The sequence below is a fragment of the Nicotiana tabacum genome, chromosome 16 (genome assembly GCF_000715075.1).
Source record: "Nicotiana tabacum cultivar K326 chromosome 16, ASM71507v2, whole genome shotgun sequence".
NCBI lineage: Eukaryota > Viridiplantae > Streptophyta > Magnoliopsida > Solanales > Solanaceae > Nicotiana > Nicotiana tabacum.
The window spans coordinates 114,661,196-114,670,358 of record NC_134095.1 but is presented as its reverse complement, the minus strand read 5'-3'; the positions used below and the strand labels follow the sequence as shown (position 1 = coordinate 114,670,358).

The 9,163-nt window shown below is 36.4% G+C and overlaps 1 long non-coding RNA gene across 1 annotated transcript; it reads right to left on the bottom strand.

Annotated features, from left to right (window-relative positions):
* Window positions 1-5,849: 5,849 nt before the first annotated feature.
* LOC142170573 (uncharacterized) lies at window positions 5,850-8,661 on the bottom strand. The gene is made up of 3 exons (XR_012699832.1): window positions 8,599-8,661; window positions 7,127-7,194; window positions 5,850-6,050 (listed from the first exon to the last, which is right to left on the bottom strand). It is a non-coding gene; the product is annotated as an uncharacterized LOC142170573 (long non-coding RNA).
* Between the last annotated feature and the right edge of the window lie 502 nt (window positions 8,662-9,163).

Here is a 9,163-nt window from a genome sequence, read left to right as displayed (position 1 = left end):
CTGAAGTAGCAAGCAAACATGGACACAAAAGTAGTAAATACGCATTGTTGTGGTGCTAAAAAATAAATCTGAACATACCAGTTTCAAAGGAACAAACAAAGAAAAGCAGTAGGTCTTGTAAATAGGCCACAGTGCAGACAAGAAAAGAATGTTATTGTGAGTAAGTATAAGTTCAGAAGAGGTTCTAAATTGTGTCCTCTGAGAACCAACGGTAGCTAATGAACGGCAAGGATAAAAAAATCAAAAGGTGATATTCAAGATCATATGGGTTGCATGGAATTCCAACATATGAGGGCACTAAGATGAGCCAAGTATTAATGCAACAAGTGGCAGAATGACCCAGAAAAGCTATTGCTTACATTTAAAGACAACTGAGAAGGCATGAAAGGAAATCTATGATGCTACTAAGTAAAGAAAGGTTTTGAGTAGTATGAATCGATATGTGTAGGTCGCACGCTAACGTATCTTATAGTGATAAGATTTTAGGTAGATAGGAGTAAAGGTGTGAAATGGTGAGTGAGAAGGTGACGAGAACAGGTAAGGCCTTGAGATTAAGCCCAACAAAACAAGAGAGCTGATGGTTTTCATAAGCTATAGAATGCTCAGTACAGTCTGAATGAACTCAAAGGAGTCTAAGAATAGGAGCAATTAGAAGAGATGAAATGCTGCCCCGGTAGTAGAATAATGGTATAATTGTGATAAATAAGAGGATGACGTTTGGACCTTCGATTGATTAATAATTTAAAGAAAAGTGATTTTATGGATGTCACGGTATTAGAATACCCCATAAGATGAATCACGTAGGGATGATATGAAGTACGATTATTGAAGTATAGTATCACCCCTGGGTGGATCAGGAAAATCACTTCAGATGTTCTCCAATGAGACGTGAGCCCTAGAGACAATGTATTACGTCAGAGGTGATGGTTGGAGCTAGTGAAAGACCATGATGTTGATATTTTATATAGTCCAAGGAAGTCGAATATAGTAATCGATGCCCCCAGCCGTAGATCTAAGGGTAGCCTATCATATTTACAGCTAGAGAAAAGTGAAATAGCTTGTGAGATTTATCAGCTAGCTAATCTTGGAATTCGATTACTAGATTCAGGTGATATTGGAGTTACTATTTAGGACATGGAAACATACTCTTTAGTAACTGAAGTGAAGGAATGACAGTATGAAGATCTTGTTCTAGATCATTACACAGATACAACCCCTCAAAAGGAGAAGACACCATTTGAGATTACAGGAGATGGAGTCCTCAGATATCGAGGTCGATTATGTGTTCCTAATGTGACAAGGTTGCGCCAGCAGGTTATAGGATAAGCAGTGAGAAAGTAACCTAGAGTTGTGTAGCACACCTCAGTAATAATAAACCTAAGTAAGTGTTATAGTATGATATGACCTACTTAGATGCACTAAAGCCTTAATGACAGATAACCAATGTTATGAAACAAAATATAGCAATAGTTGTAAGTTCGACAAAGTACCGAGCGCGAAGAACATCAGTACACTTATATATGCTCCGAGGGACATCTTATCATAGTTCTATATATGTTTACAAACTAAGGTAAAGAGATTGGCAAAATGCTGGAAAAAAGAAGAAAATCCGCACATAAAAGGACAGAGTCATACATGCTGCAACACAGAAGGTAGTCAAAGTTATAAGATTAGAAGAATTCTAATCACAAGTCATGATGTGAGAAGAGCCATAAAGGGGGGAATGCCCTAGTCTTTGAATTTATTCACAGAACAATTGCCTAGATGGTGGAAAATATTAAAGTACTCATGAGATCTATAGGATATGAGACTAATAAGCACATCAGTCAATATTCGAGGATGAATGTTCCAAAGGGGGAATGATGTTACACCCCATATTTTTGTAAGCGAAAGTATGCTGTAAGCCAATTGATGTAAGCTCGGAAATGAGATCTTCTTTAAAATCATATAAAGTGATTTAATGTTTTTACACCCCGTACTTCAGACGTCACTATCATTATAGGATTATCTAATGTAAACTCAAAAAGGACGAAATCCTTGTACAAGGATAAGTAAGGTTTACTGAAGTCTTAAGCAAGTTAAGATGAATATGAGACTTGTTAATCATGATTAAAATGAGTTTAAAGTCAAGATATGACTATATATGATTTTTTGATATGAAATATAAAGTTTGGGAAAAATCGGATTTAAGTTGCGGAAAAACCTACTAAGGATTTGCCTTGTAACCAAGCATTTTGAGCAATATATTTCATGTGTTATATGAGGTCATTTTGGGACATATTATATACCAAAATGAAGGTCTTGGAATCTAGTTTCCACTCCAAACCATTTATTAATACAACATCGGGGTAGAGAAATATAAATTTATATAGTAGGATCGCCAAGTTACGTAGCCGCACTTCGGAGAAACTAGCAATTTCATAGGCCAGTTGCGACGTAGTTTTCTCCCAATCCATTGAGAGTTACATGGAGATATTTATATAGAATTAAATCCCTATGTGTCTAGTTTCCAATTCTGAGATCTGTTTGTCAATACGATGTCGGATTAGCGAGATACAAGTGTCCGAAGTTGCACTGCTCAAGCTGCCAAGCAGGCAGCTTACCCACCTACTTGGAGAATTGAGGCGGTGGGCTTATAAGTTATCTTCTCCCTTGTATATCTGGTCATTATACACAGAAAACTTACACCAAAATAGTCTCAATTCTCTCTAAGAGCTGGTCCAAAATCCCAAGAACCAAACCTAAGGAAAATCAACTCAAATCATCATCAAAGGTGTTAAAGACTACAAGAGAATTTTTATATGATGTTGTGGTGTGATTGAGGGCTATTGTGAGCTAAGTTGAGATAGGGTTTCGAGTTTTAGATGATGTCCAAGGTATGTATAACATCTTCTTGATTGTGCCTAAGGCTAATCTTGTACTGGTTGTGTTGTTTGAGTGAAAAACCATAAGATAGCACTTGAAAGAACATGAGATATGGTTGTCTCTTTGGTTGGGTTGTTGTGTGGCTAAATATATGGTTTATGGTGGCTGGAAATTGTGAAAATAATTTGATAATATTGTGGTTGTTGTTGTTAAGCATTTCTAGGTGTTAATTAAGTTGTTTGAAGAAGAAAAGATGAAAAACAAGTGATTGACGGTAAAAATTAAGGTGCTAGACGTATGGGGCTGTTTTGGAAGGCATTTTATGGATGTTTTAAACTAGAAATAATATGGTACATATAAGTATGATGTTCTGAAGGTTGTAAACTAATTTATGAAATAAGAGTTGGATTCACTTCATATCTTGTTATGAGTAAAAACGAGCTTGCCGCTCAATATGATTGTTAAGATAATCAGAGAAACTCATATTGGATAGCATTTTTGTTGTTGCTATTCTTTGCTATTGTTGTTTTTGTTGGGTTGTTGATGACCCTTAGTGGTCTTTGGGATGTATTAAAAATAGGGGAGGTTCTGCCTGATTTTCCTTAAGCCATACGATTATCCAAATACGATGGTACGACATTATATGTTAACGGCAATATCATTTAAGTTATTGTAGATGCAAGACATTATGTCGAGCTTAGTTGAGTAATAAGGAAGATATCATGCAGGTATGTTAAGGCTATCCCTTCTTTCTTTTTGGCATGATCCAAATGATACAAAGAAACGAGCAAAGACAGGTCTTAAAAGACAGGTTGACAACTCTCCTATAGGCTCAGCTCAGCGAAAGGTGTTGGTGCACTCCACTTGCTGCGGAATTGTCTATTTGATCAGTATGATTTGGACATGTATTGACTGGTATGGCGGGGCCCTGTCCCGACCTTTATGATGTTTATGTACTCTTAAAGGCTTGTAGACAGATGTCAGGTATATAGATACGTGTATGGCCTTATCGGCCTGCGTTTTTAGTTTACAAATAATTATGTCAGCCTTATAGGCCCATATGTCACATGTATAAGTTTCTATATCATGTTGGGTCATCCTAAGTCTAGTATTCCCTTATGTTTTATTCTGATTATCTCATGACGGCCTTTTTGGCCCATTTACCAATGATAGTATAATAAGAAAGATATGTTATGTTGGTACTCGGTTGAGTAAGGTACCGGGTGCTCGTTGTGGCCCTTCGGTTTGGGTCGTGACAAGAATCTTCAAAATTAACTTGCTTTGTCGCAGAAATCAGAGGCAAAACCACCACAATATTAAAGAATATAGAGAAAAAACCAGCAAGAAAAATACACAATTTCACCTTCTCAGAAATCAAAATGGACTCTTCACATCAAAATCAAGCAATTCAAAAAATGATCAGGCATAATTCCATGAATAACAACATGCCCGACGAAAAAATATTGGATGCTCAAAACATTACTGGTCGGTGAAGTCAAGCCCACGATTATTCCTCCAATAAGATTGATCATCTGAAATGAAAAGGAAGTAGAATTTATTTCCAATAGTTTCTCGTTTTTCACTTAAAGAAAAAACAATCAAATATTTATCTACTTGTGGTGGTGTCACAATAGTAGGTCTAAATGAAGTTGTGAATTTTCATGTTATTTTTGGTGGCCATGGAATTCTGTATAAATTTAAGATAGATTGCAGAAGAAATAAAGGACTTCAAAAATTGGGGTGGGGTGGGGTGGGGAATTAGTTGACTGTGAAATATTTGATATTTTTGGGAGAGAAGAGGATGAAGGATGGACAAAGATTGGGGAAGAAGACTATGAAGGGGAGAGGGTATTTGCTGGGGAGGAAGGTTAATCTTTGTCTCTGTTTTGCTTTTTCAGTTTTTTTTTCTTCTTTTCTTTTTCTTTTGATGACTTTCATTTTCTTATTAGTCTTATTACTAGGTCAATGACAAGTAGCATACACACACTTATGCTTGTTTTGGGATTGTCAAATGTGTGTTTAATAGACATATGTAGGTTGAAGTTGTAATGTTTAATAAGTATTGGCTTTAGTTGAAGTGTCTAATGAAAATTAAAACAAAATTTAAGGTGGTGTCTAGGTATTTGGCTGAATTTAAAGTTCTAGAATGATAGCTAGTTTTTAAAAAATAAGGCCAAAAGTAGCTGGTGGGCGTTATTTTCCCCCAAATAAACCAAATGTACCAAGTATCTTCATGGGCCACGGCCAATGGGATCTAGGAGTCACTAGTAAAATTTTCATGTGGCACCCAGTTTTGCACCACCGATTGAATCCGTATCCACTTTTAGAAAAAAAATTAATTGCTATCAAATTTTTTAGTAACGTTATATACATATTTTCTTCTTCTTCTTCTTCTTCTTGCAAAATAGGTTTATTAAATTTTTGGTTGTTTTCAAAGTTTAATGACTGAGATTTATTCTTTATAATATTTGAAAGTTATGTTTCAAATTTGAGCTCATTTGGAGTAAATTTAGGTGTTGAATTTTATGTTGGATTGTTGAAATTCGAAGAACAAGTTTATGATTTAGAACTTCATATATTGAATCTCATTTTGAATCTGGAGTTGTATGAATTTGTATTGAAAAATTGAACTATTTAAGATTTCATATTTTAAATATGCTTTTGAATCTGAAGTTTTTTGAAGCTGTATCGAAAAATTGAACGATTTAAAATTTAAAATTTTGAAGTTGCAATTGAAAGATAGAACAACTTAAGATTCAAAATCTGAAGTTGCTTCGAAATGCTTGACCTACTTAAGTGTTATGACCCAACTCCCACCGGAGCCGCGACGGCACCTAACACCACTTGCTAGGCAAGCCAACAGTCACCAATAACAACGAATTTGATAAAAAATATAATTTAATTAAACTCAATAGTGGAAATATCATGAAGTAACTGAGAAAGTACCAATAATACTACTATAACTATCCCAAAGATCTGGTGTTAACAAGTACATGAGCACTACTGAATATCAAAATACAAGCCAAATTCTCTGATATAACTGTCTGAACAATAAAACAATAATAATAGAAATAACCGAAAGAGGACTTCAAGGACTGTGGACGACATAGCAGCTATCTCATAATCTCCCAAAAGCAGGTAACAAACTCAAGTTTGGAAATTACCCCGTCGGGAGGCACATGGATCTGCACACGAAGTGCAGAGTGTAGTACGTTTACAACCAACCTCATATACTCAATAAGTAAAAAATCTAACCTTGTGCTAAAAGCAGTGACGAGCTTAGAAGAAACAGTCAGAGACCAATAATAATAACCAGTAACAGCTCAGATCGTAAAGATAACAGTGTAAATAAATAACTCAATGATATCATGTTCAGCTCATTCACATTTCAGGAATTTAGACATGTTTTTCAAGTATAAAAGTGAAAGCCCAGCATGAATAAAATATTTCATTAATCAGCTAGCAAGAGGAAAGTACATCTCTATACCTACATGTCAATTATACATGTCAAATCAACAATATCACAGTGGATCCACCAAGAATAATCCCACTTAGCATTGTATGGGTACCTGACATAACTACCTATCATCAAGCCCGTGTATAAAATATTATGCATGCGCCCACTGCTGGCATGTCAGACTCTAGAGGGGCGGATCCTCCCCAAGTGCTAATCATAGTCATATAGCCCTATAGTGGGGCCTGGTGCACGCTTCACCCCAAATCAATAACGTTTATCCCAATATGACCCTCGCATACGCGTCACCTCAAAATAAATACCAAATCGGCTCTATGGCCCAGGCTTAGTCATCAACTTGTAAAGTCTCCGTTACTCACATCTCATAATACACAATTCAATAGAACATATGAGGCATAAACAACATGTGAAAAAATCAAATAAGAAAGTACTGAGATAGAGATATCATACATGGATATAACATCATGACAGAGAGTAGGTGTACAATTAAGGCAAATACCTCATAAATGGCAAGAATATATCCTATCAAGTCTCAAACAAATAGCACATAATCTAGACATGATTTTTAACATAAATTGGGACTTAATTAACCATACAAGTTTAGAAAACACGGATATAACAAAACATGATAGCCAACAAATCTCATAATAGTCCAAAAACCATATAATCATAAACATAATGGTGCACGCACACATGCCCGTCACCTAGCGCGTACCCAATACCTTCCAAATAACGTATTTCCCAGGGTTAAATACCCTCAAATCCAAGTTTCGATATGTTACTTACCTCAAAGCGCGCAAATCAATATTCCAAAAAGCTCTTGCCATGCGAATCAGCCTCCAAGTGGCTCGAATCTATCCAAAACAACTTAATATCATCAATAATAGATATAGGAAATACTCTCATACAATAAATCTAAGGTCTTTAATCAAAATCAAAAAGTCAACTCCGGGCTCGTACCTCGGAACCCGATCAAACTCACAAATTTTGAACACCCATTCAACTATGAGTCCAATCAATTTCATCCAATTCCAACCACAAATCAATACCCAAACCCTCAACTCTCACTCTCCATTAACATAGCCTAAAATCCCTAAAATTCACCCTAATGATAGTTGTATCATCAGCGGCATATCTGCTAGCCTATGGTTTTTAGGTACCAAAAGCTCTAGTTAAGACAGTCAAGAAGAGTTAGAGACGACGTGATGTCTCTCCTGAGTTTCCAGAATAAAATAAGGAAATCTATGGTGCAATCAAGTTAAAGGAAGGTTGTGAGTAGTATAAATAAATATGTGTAGGTCGCAAGATAAAGTATGGTAGAGCGACAAGTTATTAGGTAGACATGAGTAAGGATAAGAAAATGTAAGTGAGAAGGTAACGAGAATAGGTAAGCCCTCGGGATTAAACACATCAAAATAACAAAGCTGATGGTTTTTGTAAGTTATAAAAAAAACTTAGTACACCTTGGAGTTAAGTAGCACACCTCGGTAATAATAAATCAAAGTAAGTGTTATGGTATAGTCCGACCTACCTAGATGTTGTAAATCCATAAGGATAAATAACTCGGGATATGAAACAAGATATAGAAATAGTCGTAAGTTCGACAAAGTACCAAGCGAAGGACTTTAGTACACCTATAGATGACTAGAGGGACATCTTGTCATAGTTCTGTATATGTTCACAAAGTGAGGCCTAGAGATTGGATAATAACTTGAGGAAAAAGGAGAGAAGAGTCACATAGTAGGGATAGAGTCGTACATGTTTCATGACAGAAAGTAGCAATAGTAACGAGATTGGAAGAATTTCGACCACAGGTCATGGTGCGAGAAAGGGACCTAAAGAGGGAAATGCCCTAGGCTTTGGATTTTGTCACACCCCGAACTTGCGGACGAGACTGGCACCCGATGCCTCACCTATCCTTGCATACCAACTTGCGACTCAGGAACTCTTAACATATGATGGCATGCTTTGGCCATGAGCCACCTTGCAAGACAACGGCGAATGTTGACTAGATATCAATTTAAAGCTAGGCCGACAAGGCCGTCGTACTTACTACAGCTGACAGACTAACCAAATATACATACAAGGCCTACAAGCCCATCATACTGCACTAACTGAAAAAATATGTCTACAAGCCTCTATTGGTGGATATACTGTGATCGGAACAGGGCACCAACCTACTCATAACATATATACATATATACACAAGATGTACATAAAGCTCTAGACCCAGCAACTCCAAAGAGCATAGAGCTTACCGATAAAGCTGAACTTGAGCAACACTTAATGAGGAGATCTACCCGCTTGTCTGTCTGAACCTGTACGCATGAAATGCAGTGCCCCCAGAAAAGGGACGTCAGTACGAAATAATGTACCGAGTATGTAAGGCAATATACGAAAAGCTGAAACTGAATTGATAATATAAAAACTGAAAGTAAAATAGTTGTCTGTCCTTATAAGCTCAGTATATATATATATATATATATATATATATATATATATATATATATATATAACTGCTCTACCGTAGTAGGCTCGCTCATAGGCGCTCGGCCGTACTAGGCTCTATATCTCGGCCATGTTGGGTTCACTCATAGGCACTTGGCCACAGTAGGCTCAGTATATAACTTACCATCTTATCAGAGGTTTCCCAATAGGGGCCTGCCCATCGATTATAACTCGATGGTAATGAAAATACTTTAATACCGTATATATAAACTCTCTGCTCTCTTGACTGGAAGAAGGAAATACTCAATTGAATATGAAGAACTAGTAAGAAGAATTTGTAGTTTACAAAACTAGGAAAATATGTAAATTTCGGGA